The sequence below is a fragment of the Balaenoptera ricei genome, chromosome 3 (genome assembly GCF_028023285.1).
Source record: "Balaenoptera ricei isolate mBalRic1 chromosome 3, mBalRic1.hap2, whole genome shotgun sequence".
NCBI classification, from domain to species: domain Eukaryota; kingdom Metazoa; phylum Chordata; class Mammalia; order Artiodactyla; family Balaenopteridae; genus Balaenoptera; species Balaenoptera ricei.
In genome coordinates, this window is record NC_082641.1 from 172,216,071 (window position 1) to 172,233,700 (window position 17,630).

General features: G+C 39.5%; 1 pseudogene; it reads right to left on the reverse strand.

Annotated features, from left to right (window-relative positions):
* Nucleotides 1-956: 956 nt before the first annotated feature.
* LOC132362967 (zinc finger protein 14-like) lies at nucleotides 957-15,606 on the reverse strand (annotated as a pseudogene).
* Nucleotides 15,607-17,630: the final 2,024 nt, after the last annotated feature.

The window sequence follows — 17,630 nt, forward strand, 5'->3', positions numbered from 1 at the left end:
TCAGGAAAACATACTCACTAGCAATGTTAACAGCATAAGGTGTTTCCTACACAAGTTAGACATGATGAAGCTATAATCTACGGAAGAGGGTAATCAAACAATACTCCAAATCATGAAATTCTGAATTATTTTCCAAGTGGACACAGGAGGCTTCACAGAAAAATTCAAACTCTAACAGATTTTGATGTAGAATTGTGAAGACATCAGAGGAAAACTACACTTCTGATAATAGAAATCAAACAGTTGGTGGTGGTTTTGAGGATACTCTTGAATACAAAGGCACAGAATCTGGAAAATAGGATGAAAGGTGGTGTCCTCAAACCTCCTAGGTATCTGTCTCTCTCCCAGCATGGTGGCTCCAAAATCTGAAGTATGCCTTCTTCTCATCTGCCTTTAAATTGCACACAGGTGACGCTACTGGTGAATTCTAACATGGAACCACGAAGGGGATAGATTGTGGAAAATTTAGGTCTTAATATTACTCACAGGCAGGATATCTCCAACTCTAGATTTTTTTGTCCTATCACAAGTCCCTCTTCTTCAAAGTCTTTTCACCAAATACCAGTCAGAAGGAATGAAGAAGCAAATGGAAAAACATAATTTACATGAATGTACACCCTTTGACAACCTTGTCGTACAGAAAAAATTATTCCAAGTGTTTAATAGTATGGAAAATGGAAAAAGGCTCCTATACTCACCACCACCCAGAAAAGATCTTTCTGTAATAAAGGTACAGTATATATAATAGATTAAGGATATCCGAGAACTGCCACCCAAGGCCAGTAGGAAAATCCCAACAAATACCAAGCCTAATTGCATATTAGAACTACACTTTATGGGGTATATATATATGTATAGCTGATTCACTGTGTTATAAAGCAGAAACTAACACACCATTGTAAAGCAATTATACTCCAATAAAGATGTTAAAAAAAAAAAAAAAGAACTACACTTTAATCACCCATAGGTCCAACATACTTAAAAATGGAAAAAGAAAATATCATTATCTGATTAAAGGAAAAATCACTACCTTTTAACCTTATGAACTATTATTAAAAGATGACTTCCAGAATTACCTCACCTAAATATTCACTTCTGAAGGTAACTAGTACAAATCCAATGTCAAGCAAGGCACTTTCATAAAGATCCTTAGTAAACACATATATTTATAAATTTTTATAACAAGTCTTTCATATTGAAGATTTTCTGAAACATTATTCTTGGATTACTTTCCAACAAGTTACCTCATGTTACTGACATTTATATTTGTTTCTCATGGGAGTTTTCACATATAAGTATGTGGGCCCACTGAAGTCTTTCCTAGGCTCTTTAAAAACTATACCTATTATCTAGTGAACCCTTTCATGCTTTTGCAAAGTAGAGAGATCAGAAAAGGTTTTCCCACATTTTTCATATTTACATGGTTTCTCTGTAGTATGCATGTGTCTCTGAATGCCTAAGACAGAAATGTAGGCTTTCCCATGTTCCTATGTTCATAAGGCTTCTCTCCAGGGTGAGTTCTTTCATGCACTTGAACGTAAGTGGAAGCAAAAGTTTTCCCACATATTTTACAGTCATAGGGTTTTTCTAGTATGTGTTCTTTCATGTTTTTGAAGAGAACTGGAAAAACGAAATGCTTTAGAACATATTTTACACACACACGGTTTCTCACCAGTGTGAGTCCTTTCATGTTTTTGAAGAGAACTGGAAAAACGAAATGCTTTAGAACATATTTTACACACACACGGTTTCTCACCAGTGTGAGTCCTTTCATGTGTTTGAAGAAAACTGGGAATAATGAATGCTTTCCCACATTCTACACATTTATATGGTTTCTCTCCAGTGTGCAGTCTCATGTGTCTGTGAATGCCTGAGAGAGAAATGTAGGCTTTCCCACATTCCTTACATTTATAGGGTCTCTCTCCAGTGTGAATTCTTTCATGCACTTGAACATAGGTGGAACTGAAGGTTTTCCCACATATCTTACATTCATAAGGTTTTTCTCCAGTATGGGTTTTCTCATGTTTTCGAAGATATCTGGGAATACTAAATGCTTTAGAACATGTTTTACACATATACGGTTTCTCTCTAGTGTGAGTCCTTTCATGTATGTGAAGAAAACTGGGAATAATAAATGCTTTCCCACATTCTTCACATTTATATGGTTTCTCTCCAGTGTGCAGTTTCATGTGCCTTCGAATGCCTGAGGAACAAACGAAGGCTTTCCCACATTCCTGACATTGATAGGGTTTCTGTCCAGTGTGAGCTCTTTCATGCACTTGAACATAAGTGGAAGCAAAAGATTTCCCACATACTTTACATTCATAGGGTTTTTCTCCAGTATGGGTTCTTTCATGTTCTCGAAGGGATCTGGGAATACTAAATGCTTTACAACACGTTTTACATACATATGGTTTCTCTCCACTGTGACTCCTTTCATGTATTTGAAGAGAACTGGGGTTAATGAATGCTTCCTCACATTCCTTACATTCACAGGGTTTTTCTCCAGTGTGATCTCTTTCGTGTTTTTGGAAACCTTTTTGAGAACATAAACCTTTACCCCATTGCTTACATTCATAGGGCTTCTCTCTAGAGTGAATTATTTCATGTGTTTGGAAACCTTGATGATTACTGAAACTTTTTCCACATTGCTGGAATTCATACAGTTTCTCTCCTGTGTGAGTTCTTTTGTGCCTCTGTAAGGAACTGTAATATTTGTAAACTTTCCCACATTCCTTACATTTATATGCATTATACAGTCCCTGATCATATTTTTTAAAATCTTGAGGTTTGTGTTCAATGTGACATTTCATGTGCCTATTAAGAGATGAATGATGCATGAAGACTTTTCCACATACACTGCATTCAAATGGTTTTAATCCAGGAGTTTTCTTGTCCTGATCGAGAGGTGGAATAAGGCTGAAGTTTCCTCCACATGGACTACGGTCTTTACGCTCAGAGAATCTCACTACCATATGATTTCTGAAAATGTGAGAAGCACATTATTAATGGTTTCTTAATCATTTTATATGTATTGCATTTATTAAAATTGATAGGAATAGTGTGGTTTTCTAATTTGTGTGAATTGTTAGGAATTGAATATACTGAATGCTCTGCAACAGGACTGCACCCTTTCTATTGAAAAGTGATATTCAAATACAGGGTTTATTAATACTGCTTGCAAGTGAATTATTTTGCAAATACTGCACATTTATATAACATTTAAGAAATACTTTTGAAAGAAACTTTCTAAGAATAACTAAATTAGAAGAAAGGGCTATTTGTTTTGTTTGCACGTTTTTAAAATTTCATAATATACCAGGATTCTCACGTGAGTCAATGCTTTCTATTGTCAGTGTGACTTACCTTGGTTTTCCCCCCTGGTTTTTGTACTGCTCTTCAATGTCATCATCATCCCATTTTGTTCCTAAAATGCAGACCCAGTAAAATAATTCCAAAGATAGGAAATTAAAGAAATATTATTTGACTCTATGTACATTGTTATCTGTGATCATGCCTGGTTTATATACCAACATCCTCCCTTCTCACATTACACAACTTAGAACAACATCAATGAGCAAGAAGCATTTGATCTCTACCTGAGTAACTGACGGAAAGTCCCCATCCTTACCTACTGAGGCCAGGTTCCTAAAGGTTTCCTGCATCACATCTCTGTAGAGTTTCTTCTGTGTAGGATTCAGTAGAGCCCACTCCTCCAGGGTGAAGTTCACAGCCACATCCTCACAGGTCACTGAGTCCTAAAACATCCCAAGTATGTGTACAGTAGGATGAGTGACAGCACTGGACACCTATATTCCATTTATGGGAAGGTTATGTATGATTCTGGCCTTTCCAAACATTTACTCACCCTCTGTCCACACTTTCTTCCTCATTAATTTATCAGTACCATAAAGACATGAAAATTATTTACACATTTTTACTGTGATCACATTACATTTTATTTCTCTCTAGTGGCAGGGCCCAGAGAATACTGGGAAATGACAGAAATGCTATACAAATGAAACCAATATTATCATTTTAAGACCATCAATTCCTTATGAGAAAAATTCTTTCATTTCCTTCCTTACTACCCACCAATTCCAGCACTCCAAGAGACAAGGGGTCAAATCTCTGTGAGGTTTCAATGCGTAAACCACTGTGAATAACTACAAGCTTTTTCTTCTCTTCCCATTACCAAGCATGAGAGTCCAGGAGGCCTCTGGCATGTAACATTTAACAAGGTCCAGCTAGTCACAGATCCTACAGTCCTCCAGGACATTAAAAGTGACAAGATGCAACTGGCTGAATGAAAATATTCTTGGGGAGAAGCACTGCTTTTGCCCTGTGTCATATGTATTACAGACTCAGTACCTCCTTTGTCTCTCTGTCCAATTTAATGGACTAGAAAGTTATTTGGAACATAGAGTTCAGACATGACAAAGAAGGCATGACAACTTAGACCACAAAATCTCTACACTCCTGTGCCTCAGGGCAGCTTCCTGCCAATTCTGGGAACACACAGGCATACACACTGAGATAATAATGTCAGAAGAGCCCATGTGGCACACCATGACAGTCGATCCTCGTCCCTGCTGACATTAAAAAACAATTTAAGGAGAGGAGAACAAGATGGCGGAGTGGAGGGACATGGAACTCACCTCCTCCTGTCAGTACATCTACATGTGGAACAATTTTTTTAGAATACCTATTGAAAGTTTCCAGAAGATCTCATATAACCAAAGCTGCAAGAAAGATCCCCACATAACTGGGTAGGATGAAGGGAGAAGAGAGAAGAGGAATTGAGATGGGACCTGCGCCGCTGGGAGGGAGCTGTGAAAGAGGAAAGGTCCCCTAAGCCAGGGAACCTCCTTCACCAGTTGGGAGGTCCACCAGGATAGATAGGGAGCTTCAAAGGCTGGAAAGGAGAGTGTGGCAGCTGGCCTGCAGCCTGGCAGGGTAGAGAGAGATCAGAACTGAAGGTCCTGGTAACGTGCCCACACTTCTCAACCCAAGACATGTGCCTGCTGGTGTGTGCAATGACTGGGTGCAGAAACGTGGCTTCAGCGGACAGACCCGGGGAGAGGACTCAGTTTGGCTGCACAGAGACAGCCCACAGGGCCTGGACTGTGGCCTGGGTCGCAACTGGGGGCATGAGCACGACGGAGAGTGGGTCTGCCATAGGAGCCCCATTGTCAACACGGGCAGGAGGGGAACAGGTCTGCCATAGCAGCCTCACTGTCAGCATGCTCATAGCAGGGATCTAGCTGCAGTGGGTTCTTTGAACTTTGTGGGCCTGAACAAGCAGAGGCAGGGCTGAAATCTGAGCCAACTGCAGGCAGTCCTACTGCAGGTGCTGGGATGCAGCTCCAGTGGGTTCTCGTTCCAGCAGATTTTGGGACCGGGACTGCTTGTGCTTACCTGAGAGCCACCTCAGCCGATTATCTGCTGGCTCAGGGGACATGACTCTGTGGGTTTAAACACTGGTGGCCCTGTGCACACGTATACACGCCTAAGGAACCTCTAACCTGATTACCAGAGCCCCCAAGTGAAGGCGGCCATCAAGGGCAGTGCCAGCAGCAGTGATCTTTGTGGGTACGCACACCAGGTGGCAAGCAGCATCGCAGAATCACACATCCCACAGACATCTCCTGGGGATGAAGATGAAGTGGCTCCTTTCCCAGTGGGAGGGCTCCAGTGTCACCTACCTCACACCACAGCTTAGAACCGGATCTAGGAGCTTCTATTCCAACAACTAGAGAGCAGACCCTGCCCCCAACAGACCTGTGACAATCACAGAGCAAAGAGGAGGCCCCACCAAACATCCAGTGCAGTCTCTGATCACCACAAGGCCAAACACACCAACAAGGGTGAGCAGAACCTGATGAGACACATGGCAAGCATACATACTAAAAACAGCCCTTGCACCATGAATATTGGACTCATGCAGTCTACACAGGGACACTCCCACAAAACATCAGCCCTGTGAGACCACAGTAGATAACTGTTTCTCCTAAACTGACAGAGTCAGAGAAATATAAGAAAAATGAAAAAGCAGAGGAACTACTCCCAATTAAAAGAACAAGAGAAATCCCCTTAAAGAACAAACAATGAAACAGACCTCTCCAGTCTACCAGACCCCAAGTTCAAAAAGGAGGTAATAAAAATGCTGAAGGTATTAAGAAAGGCTACCAATAAAAATGTGGATCACTGCAACAAGGAACTAGAAACTATAAAGATGAGCCAATCAACATTAGACAACTCCATTGCCAATATGAATACTGAGTTAGACAATAAATAGCAAACTTAATAATGCAGAACAACAAACAAGTGACCTGGAAGAAAGAATAACGGGAATCACCCAATCAGAACAGCAGACAGAAAAACAAATGAAAAATACGAAAGCAACATATGAGATGTATGGAACAATATAAAGCATGCCAATTTGCGCATAATAGAATCCAAGAAGGAGTAGAAAGAGAAAAGGGGATTGAAAAAGTATTGAATAAATTATGGCTGAAAACGTCCCAAACCTAAAGAAAGAAACAGATATCCAGGTACAGGAAGCACAAAGGGTCCCAAACAAGATGAACCCAAACAGACCTGCTCTAAAATATATCATAACTAAAATAGGAAGAAGTAAAGATAAAGAGAGGATTCTAACGGCAACAAGAGAAAACCAAAGAGTCAATCACAAGGGAATCCACATAAGGCTATCAGCTGATTTCTCTACAGAAGCTTTGCAGGGCAGAAGGAGTGGCAAGATACACTGAAAGTCCTGAAAGGTAAAAACCTGCAACCTAGGATACTCCACCCAGCAAGATTATCATTTAAAATAGAAGGAGAGATATAGAATTTCTCAGAAAAGAAAAAACTAAAAGAATACAGCAGTACTAAGCCTATCTTACAAGAAATATAGAAAGGTCCTCTCTAAATGGAAAAGCAAGAATCTATATGAATGGGAAAATCAAAATAGTGAAGGTAAATATATAAGAGGACTGAAGATCACTTAAATAAACCAGTACATAGATTTAAAAAGAATCAAAAGAATACTGTGAAAGCAATTATAACTATAAGGAACAGCAAAAGGGTAATAAACATGAAGATGTAAAATACGACATCAAAATCACAAAATGTGTGGGAGGGGGGAGTACAAATGTAGATCTTTTACAATGTGTTTGAGTTTATATGACTACCAGTCTAAAGCAAGTACATACATTTACGGGTTAACAAACTTGAAAACCAGGCTAACCACAAATCAAAAACAAACAATAGATTCACAAAAACCAAAATGAAAGAAACTCAAGCATAATACAAAGAAAACCATCAAACTACAAAGGGAAAAAGAAGAAGAAAGGAACAAATAAGAAATATAAAATCAACTGGAAAACAAGGTTTTAAATGTCAATAAATACATACTTATCAAAAACTACTTTATGTGTCAATGGAATAAATGCTCCAATCAAAAGACAGAGTGGTAAATTGGATAATAAAACAAGAACTTTCAATATGCTGCCTACAAGAGACCCAATTTACAGCAAAAGAAACATAAACATTGAAAGTAAGGGAATGGAAAAAGATATTTCAAACAAATGGAAATTAAAAGAAAGCAGGGTTAGCAATACTCATATCAGACAAAATAGACTTTAAAACAAAAGCAATAAAGAAAGACAAAGAAGGACACTAGATAATGATAAAAGGATCTACAAGAAGAGGATATTGCACTCATTAACATACATGCACCCAATGTAGGAACATCTAAATACATAAAACAAATATGAGCAGACATAAAAGGAGAAATTGATGGGAATACAGTAATAGGAGAGTTTCACATCCCAGTGGCATCAATGGACAGATCTTCCAGACAGAAAATCAGTAAGGCAACAGAGATTCTGAATGACACAATAGAATAGTTAGACTTAATAGCTATTTATAGGACACTACATCCAAAGAAACCAGAATACACATTCTTTTCAAGCACACATAGAACATTCTCTAGGATAAACCACACAGTAGAACAAAAAACAAGGCTCAACAAATTTAAGAGGACAGAAATTATTTCAAGCATCTTTTCTGACCACAACAGCATGAAACCAGAAATCAACCACAGAAAGAAAAGCGAGAAAAAAATGATTATATGGAGACTAAAAACAACATGTCCCTAAAAAAACCAATGGGTCAACAATGAAATCCAAGAGGAAATTAAAAATTACCTCAAGAAAAATGAAAATGAAAACACAACCATACATAATCTATGAGATGCAGCAAAAGCAGTTCTATGAGGGAATTTCATAGCGATACAGGGCTTCTTTAAACAAAAACAATAAATCCCAAATAAATAACCTAACCTACCACTAAAAGGATTAGAAAAAGAACAACAAAACCTAAAGTCACAGAAAGAGGGAAATAATAAAGATCAGAGAGGAAGTAGATAGAGATTTAAAAAAAAAAAATTAGAAAAGTCCAATAAAACTGAGACCTGGTGTTTTGAAATGATAAAAAAAAATCAACAACCCTCTAGGCAAGCTCACCAAAAAGAAAAGAGAGAGGACCCAAAGAAACAAAATGAGAAATGAAAGGGGAAAAACAACAACCAATACCACAGCAATACAAAAAAATCATAAGAGAATAGTATAAACAAGTATATGCCCACAAAATGGACAACCTAGAAGAAAGGTACAAGTTCCTAAAAATATACAGCCTACCCAAATTGAGTCAAGAAGAAAGAGATAATTTGAACAGACCAAGCACTAGAAGTTAAATGGAAACTGTGCAAATCCCCTGGTGGTCCAGTGGTTAGGACTCAACACTTTCACTGCTGTGGCCTGGGTTCAACCTCTGGTTGGGGAACTAAGATCCTGCAAGCCATGTGGTGTGGCCAAAAATAAATAAATTAATTTAATTTAATTTTTAAAAATTGAAGCTGCAATATAAAAACAAAAACAAAAAACTCCCTGCAAACAAAAGTCCAGGACCAGAGAGCTTCCCTGGAGAATTCTACCAAACATACAAAGAAGAACTTATACTGATCCTTATCAAACTATTCCAAAAGACTGAAGAGGCGGGTACACTCCCAAAGTCATTCTATGAAGCAACCACCACCCTGATTCCAAAACCAAAGACACTACACAAAAAAGAAAATTACTGGCCAATATCTTTGATGACTACAGATGCAAAAATCCTCAACAAAATGTGATCAAATCAAATCCAAGTACACACAGAAAGGATCATACAACATGATCAAGTTGGATTCATCCCAGGCTCACAAGGATGGTTCAACACACACAAATCAATCAATGTGATACATGACATCAACAAAAGAAAAGACAAAAACCACATGATCATCTCAACAGGTGAAGACAAAGTATCTGATAAAATTTAACATGCATTCATGATAAAAACTCTCACCAAAGTGGTTATAGAAAGAACATATCTCAACATAATAAAAGCCATTTTTGGCAAACCCACAGCCAACGTAACACTCAATGGTGAAAAGCTGAAAGCATTCCCAGTAAACTCTGGAACGAGACAAGGATGCCCACTTCCACCACTTCTACTCAACAGAGTATTGGAAGTCCTAGCCACAGCAATCACAGAAGAAAAAGAAATGAAATCCAAATCAGAAGGGAAAAAGTAAAATTGTCATTATATGAAGATGACATGATACTCCATATAAAAACCCTAAAGACTCCACACAAAAACTACTAGAACTGACAAATGAATTCAGCAAGGCAGCAGAATATGAGATAAATATACAGAAATCTGTTGCATTTCTTTACACCAAAAAAGAAATATAAAAAAGAGAAAGTAAAAAAACAATCCCATTTAAAATCACATCAGGGACTTCCCTGGTGGCGCAGTGGTTAAGAATTCGTCTGCCAATGCAGGGCACACATGTTCAAACTCTGGTCCGGGAAGATCCCACATGCTGCAGAGCAACTAAGCCTGTGTGCCACAGCTACTGAGCCTGCATGCCACAACTACTGAGCCCACATGCACAACCTCTGAAGCCCACATGCCTAGAGCCTGGGCTCCGCAACAAGAGAAGCCATCGCAATGAGAAGCCCACACACTGCAATGAAGAGTAGCCCCCACTCGCCACAACTAGAGAAAGCCTGTGCAGCAACGAAGACCCAACACAGCCAAAAATAAATAAATAATAAATAAATTTATTTAAAAAAAAATTACATCAGGACATCCTTGGTGGTGCAGTGGTTAAGAATCCACCTGCCAACGCAGGGGACACAGGTTTGATCCCTTGCCTGGGAAGACCTCACATGCCACAGAGCAACTAAGCCCGTGCGCCACAACTACTAAGCCTGCACTCTAGAGCCTGTGAGCCACAACTACTGAACCTGCATGCCACAACTACAGAAGCCCACTCGCCTAGAGCCTGTGCTCCGCAACAAGAGAAGCCACCGCAATGAGAAGCCCATGCACTGCAACTGAGAATAGCCCCTGCTCACCACAACTAGAGAAAGCCTGCGCGCAGCAACAAAGACCCAATGCAGCCAAAAATAAATAAATTAATTAATTAAAAAATAAATTAAAAAAATAAAATAAAATCACATCAAAAAAAATGAAATACCTAGGAATATGCCTAACCAAGGAGGTGAAAGACTTATATGCTGAGAACTATAAAATATTGATAAAGGAAACCAAAGATGATTCAAGGAAATGGAAAGATATCCTATGTTCTAGGATTGAAAGAATTAATATTGTTAAAATGGCCACACTACCCAAAGCAATCTACAGATTTAATGCAATCCCCATCAAATTACTCATGACATTTTTCAAAGAACTAGAACAAATAATCCTAAAATTTATATGGAACTGTAAAAGACCCAGAATTATCAAAGCAATTCTGAGGAAAAAGAACAAAGTTGGAGTAATAACTCTCCCAGCCTTCAGACAATACTACAAAGCTACAGTAATTAAAACAGTGTGGTAATGAACAAAAACAGACATAAAGATCAATGCAACAAAATAGAGAGCCCAGAAATAAACTCACACACCTATGATCAATTAATCTTTGACAAAGGAGGGAAGAATAAACAATGGAGAAAAGATATTCTCCTCAGCAAGTGGTGTTGGGAAAACAGGACAGCCCCATGTAAATCAATGAAGTTAGAACATTCCCACATACCATACACAAAAATAAACTCAAAATGGCTTAAAGACTTAAATATAACACCTAATACCATAAAACCCCTAGAAGAAAATATAGGCAAAACATTCTTTTGCATAAATTGTAGCAGTGTTTTCTCAGGTAAACCTACTGAGGCAATAGAAATAAGAGCAAAAATAAACAAATGGGACCTAATCAAACTTATGAGCTTTTGCACAGCAAAGGAAACCATACACAAAACAAGAAGACAACCTATGGACTGGAAGAAAATATTTGCAAAGGATGTGAGTGACAAGGGCTTAATTTCTAAAATATACAAACAGGGCTTCCCTGGTGGTGCAGTGGTTAAGAATCTGCCTGACAATGCAGGGGAAACAGGTTCAAGCCCTGGTCCAGGAAGATCCTACATGCCACGGAGCAATTAAGCCCCTGGGCCACAACTACTGAGCCTGCGCTCTAGAGCCGGTGAGCCACAATTACTGAGTCCATGTGCCACAACTACTGAAGCCCGTGCACATAGAGCCCGTGCTCTGCAACAAAGAGAAGCCACCGCAATAAGAAGCCCGTGCACCGCAACTAGAAAAAAGCCCACACACAGCAACGAAGACCCAACGCAGCCATAAATTAATTAATTAATTAATTAATTATTCACTTATTTTTAAAAAAGGGACCTAAATAGACATTCCTCCAAAGAAGACATACAGATGACCAACAGGCACATGAAAAGATGCTCAACATCACAAATTATTAGTGAAATGCAAATCAAAACTACACTGAGGTAACAACTCACACCAGTCAGAATGGGCATCATCAGTCTACAAATAATAAATGCTGGAGAAGATGTGGAGAAAAGGGAACCCTCCTACACTGTTGGTAGGAATGTAAATTGGTGCAGTATGCAGGTTCCTTAAAAAACTAAAAAGAGTTACCATATGATCCAGCAATCCCACTCCTGGGCTTATATCAGCAAAAGAGGAAAGCTCTAATTCGAAAAGATACATGCATCCCAATGTTCACAGCGGCACAATTTACAACAGCCAAGACATGGAAACAACCTATGTGACTATCAACAAATGAACGGATTCCAAAGATGTGGTTTATATATGCAATGTATTATTACTAGGCCATAAAAAAGAAGGAAATAATGCCATTTGCAGCAACATGGATGGACCTAGACATTATTAGACTAAGTAAATCAAACATTGATAGACAAATATATGATATCTCTTATATGTGGAATCTAAAAAAGAGTACAAATGAACTTATTTACAAAACAGACAGGCTCACAGACATAGAAAACAAACTTATGGTTACCAAAAGGGAAGGGGGGAAAAGGGATAAATGGGAAGTATGGGATTAACACATGCAGTTTACTACATATTAAATAGATAAACAACAAGGATTTGCGTATAGTATAAGGGATTTATAAATTGACAAAAAAAATTTAAGAGCTGCAGATTATAAGGGAGCTCACTGAAGTCCATGATGTTTTCATGGTGAATATTCCCATGATTATAAAATAAATAAACCTGTCCACAGTGTTTTCCTCCCAAAGAACATAAAATCACTATCCTCTAATCAGAAGGAAGTCCTCTGTGACCAGCCACTGTAGAGGTGTCCTTCCTTCCTCTGCCATTGTCAAGCTCCTCTAGGGAGAAAAGGAACATGCAGTTCAACCCCTAAGCATAAGAATCCCTTAGCTGAAGACAGCACACACTGCCAGTAGGCTATAAAAGGGTATATTCCTCCATAATTGAGGTCTCTGGCGAGTGTAAGGCAGGTCTCTCAAGCAGGCGTGAAATAGCTTGAGAGAGCAAGGAAACGTGTGTGGACTTTTTTATTTTGGTTTTGTGGTGGGATACAGTGAGAGTTTACACACAAGGGCAGAGCATGTGTGGATTCAATCTTTTCCTGCGCCAAAGGTAGGAGCAAAGCCTTTCTCACTGTCTTGGATACATGTGGGTCACAAGGGGAAGAAGGAGGGATGAGGCTCTAAAGCTGTCCACAGTCAACTGTCAAAAAATTGGAGTCAGAAGCTTCTACTTCCGGCTCTGGCATTTAATAACTTAGAAGCTATCATTCCCAACCTCGCAAGAAAAAAGCAAAATAACTTGAAATAAACTTCTCTTAGATTCTTCACAGCATTTAGGTCACAGGGCAACCCACGATCTTTAAAATTGGGAAAGAGAAAATAAATACAACATTATTAATATTCCCCAAATATTCTGTTCTTACCATGGCCTGTCAAAAAATTCTATTTCAGCAGAGTTTAATGGAAACACAAAAAAGACAGAACAATATCCATGAACCCTAACATAAACTGTCTTAAAAAGAAGACTTATAACCATCATGGGATTACGAAAGGAAAAGACAGAAAAGAACAGAAGAAATTAGTGTAGTAACAATCATTGAGATTTTCCTAAAATTAATGATACACGACACACTGTAGATCCAGGAAGCTCAGAGGACACTAAACACATAAACAATAAAAATGGACAACCAAGTAGCTCGTATTCAAACTAGACAAAAACCAAAGACAAGGTGAATATATATGGAAAGAGGCCAGAGGGGAAAACACCTTAGTTATACAGAAACAAAGATTAGAATTAAATCAGACTTCTTTTCAGAAACCACGCAAGAAATAAAAGAGTGGAGTGAAATATTTAACGTTTTGTAACAAAAAACAACTCTCCTAGAATTTTGTGTCAAGCGAAATTATCTTCCAGGAATAAAGGAGGAATAAAGACTTTCTCAGAAAAAAATTGAGACTTTGTCTTAATAGACCTACTGTGAAAGAAATGTTCAGAGACTCATCAGAAAGAATGTAAATGATGAAGATGTAGGATTAGAAAAACAATATATGAAGGTAAAATATCTACTGTAATTCTTATAATTAATATGGCAGATAACCACTTTGTTTCAAATATGAACAAGAATGTATTTGGCAATTATAAACTTACGGATAAGTGAAATAAATGAGAGCCATGTGACAAGGGACCAGAGATGGGGGAAGTGGGAACAACTTCGTATGAGGTTACCTGCATGCCCAATGAAGTGGTATGGTGGACTTGACAAATGATGTGGCTTAGTTGTAAGTGTATACTGAAAACTCAAGGGCAAGCACTAAAAAAGTGAAAAAATATGTGTAATTGATATACTAACAGAGGATTAAGAAAAACAATCAGGTAAAATGCTCAATTAAAGCCAGAGACGGCAGAAAAAGTGGGAAGACAAAAAGAAACAAAGTACAAGGGTAACAAATAAAAACAATAAAAGGTGTGGTAGGTATTAATCCAACCGTATTAGCCACCACTTTAATCAAGGTCCCAATACAACTGAAAGACAAATACAGTAATGACAGATTTTTTAAATCACACTTAATCGTATGTTGTCCACAAGAAATCCACTTTAAACCTAAAGACACAGACAGACGAATGTTAAAAGGATGACGAAAAATGTCCTATGACAAAGCCAGAGAGGGACAAGGCTGACAGATCAACCAGGAAAGCTTCCAAAGAGGACCACCACCGGCAGGATTTCGGATAGGATGTCTGTGTCCAGAAAAGATCCTGAGGGAGAGGCATGAGGATTCAAACGGTAGTTCCACGTAGTTATTCATGGCTGTCCTCTCATGTCAAATATCCACAACGAATATAAATCTATAAAAAGGGGTCATCCATGACGCTGTGGGAAAAAAAAAATTAAAACAAAAAAAAATTGGCTCTGCTTGAAATGCACCACGGAAGACAAATAGTTGATAATGATGCTGTGAATCGAAGAGGAGAAGCTGGAGTTTTAGAATTCGGGAAGGAATCTGGAAATTGAGGCATTTATTGCCACTCTAGGAAGAGCTAGGCTAGAGGGACAGGGTCGTGGATTTGAGACCCTGCTCCCCAACCATTTGGAAAACTCTGGAGAAAACGGGTCCCACCCTGGGGAGAAAGGAGGGACTGGGGACCCCACACAGCTCCTCATACACAGGTACCCCGGGGACCGAGTCAGTATTGTTCCCTGATGACCCTCCTCGTGGTCACCGCACATGCTGGGGGAGACGCGGGGCTGCGGGCGCAGAGCTGCCCAGAGAGGCTAGGGGCCGGGGCCGAAGTCGTGGCGCGCAGTGACGGGACAGGACGCCCGGGGTCCCGACTGCAGGCCCCTCCCCCACGCTGCGAGCCGGAGGGAATGAGGTCCCAGTGGCTGTCCAAGTGGACACAGGTCCGCAGACTCCGGAGTTTAACGCGGGGAGGCCTGGGTCCCGCCTCGGCCTGTTCCCGCGGGTTCCTACCAATTTCTCCGCTCCATCTCCACACGCCGGGGAGGCACACTCACCATATCCAGCTTTTCTGGGTCTCCCCGAGTCCCTCCTACGCCTCCCACGACCAGTGCAGAAACGACTGGGACCGTAAAGGGCCGGGAACGCCTGATATCCTCCGTGGGATGTCGGAGTCCGTGGCGACTTTCTTGCTGGTGCTGTGCGTCGCCCCGCCCACCTCCACCAGCGGCGCCCCTGATTGGACAGTTCGCAAGTCCCTCCACTTCGTGCCTGAGTGACTGCAGAGCAGGAGGTCTGGGCTCCGCCCAAACATCTTCGCCTCTAGGTGGTAACCTGACCAGGCAGCTCCATTTGCATTTAAACAGAAAGTTTTCCTGGCTTGAGGCTGCCTATGGTGTTTTCACCCAGCTTTTTGTGAAAGTGTGGGCTCAGGTGTGCGCCGGGAATTCCCGATTCAGTCTCAGGTTGGAGAAATATAGAGCAAGAGGATGGCCCAGGCCAGGTCTGCTTGTAACAAATGGGCCATCTGTCCTCTGCAGGTCAAGAGCTTGGCGTAAGGCTGCGGCGAACCACTCATGGAACTATGACCCTTGTTTAGAATGTCAACCATAAGGACCACCAATTATATAGAGGCAAAATGGTAGTCTATTGGGGGATCTTAGAATTGCAATTCAGGGGTAACAGATTCTGGAGAGACCCAGAATGGTGTCCCACCCGAGGAAAATGGGTAAAAGTTTTCTTAGGAAAAAGGAGGTTGTTCATTCAGGCTTACAAAACTTCCTTACCAAGAATTTGGATTGGAGGGTAAAATTCGTCTATACATACCATTGGGTTACAGAACACATCTCATCCGTTACTAGGGAAAGGTATGTTTTCTTTAGTCCAGAATAAGTCCATTTATCATCATCATCATCATTATTTGGCAACTCAGCAACTATTCAGCCATTTTATTTAGAGAGCTCAGCAAAATTCCAACACTAGAAGCAAAGATGGGGGTCCTTTGGTCACATCTCACTCATTCCTGACACAGTTCTTTTCACAAGAAACACACTTAAGTGTGACCTCACCGTCTGTAACAGAGTCTGGTCCATTTTAGTCTTTGATCTTAGCGAGCACTGAGATTTCCCTCATCCCTTTCCCACCCCCACTCTTTTGTTACTTAAAGTAAAGAATCCCAGAACACTTGGCCCTGGTGAGAAATTTGAAGCCCGCAGTCCTAGCTGGGCGCAAGTACTCTGCTCAGTCTAACCACAGGGTGTGAGATGTGTTCATTAAGTTCTCATGTCTACATTTACACTGAAAGGAAATTTATTTTACATCAGTTTTTGCTTCAAACCCTACTGAACTTTGAAATATAAATGACTATGACATTCCTAAGGCAATTGATTCCTATTATCTCTGTTACAAGAAAAACAATAAATCATCCTGTAAACTTGGGATTCATCTGGAAACTCTTCCCCCACAGCTTTCTTGAGGTATCATTGACTAACAAAATTGTCTATCCTTCTGTTACTACCACAATATCTTGATTACCTTTGTTTAGTACAAAGTTTTGAAATCAAGAAATGTTAATCCTACAATTTTTTTTTCTTTTTCAGGAATGGTGTGGCTATTCTGGTTTCCTTACAATTCCCTATAAATTTATGAAACAGATTGCCAATCAAATTACTGTTCGGATTATGATTATTGAATCTTAGATCATTTTGCAGAGAAGTGCCATTTCAACAACGTTAAGTCTTCTGATCCGTGAAACTGGGATGTTTTCCCATTTGTTTGTACATTAATTAATTTCTTTCAAACGTGTTTGTAGTTTTCAGAGTATTTGTTTTATACTTCTTTTCTTATATTTATTCCTGTTTTATTGCCTTTGATTCTATTGTAAATACATTTCTGAATTTCATTATCAGAATGTTCATTCAAGTGTATAAAAATACAGTTGTTTTTATTTTGATCTTGTGTCATACAACCTTGTTAAATTCAATGACTAGTTCCTATAGTTTTTTTAGCAGACCCTAGAGTTTATTATATATAAGATACCTGACTGGAAGCAGAGACAGTTTTACATCTTCCTAACCAATATGCACGCATTTTAATCCTTTTCTTGCTTAATGGTTCTTGGCTAAAATCTCCAATAAACTGTCAAACAGAAGTGACAAGAGTAGACCTCTTTTGTTAGTTATGGCTGGGGGTAAGCATTCACTCTTTCACCATTAAATATAATATTAGCTGTGG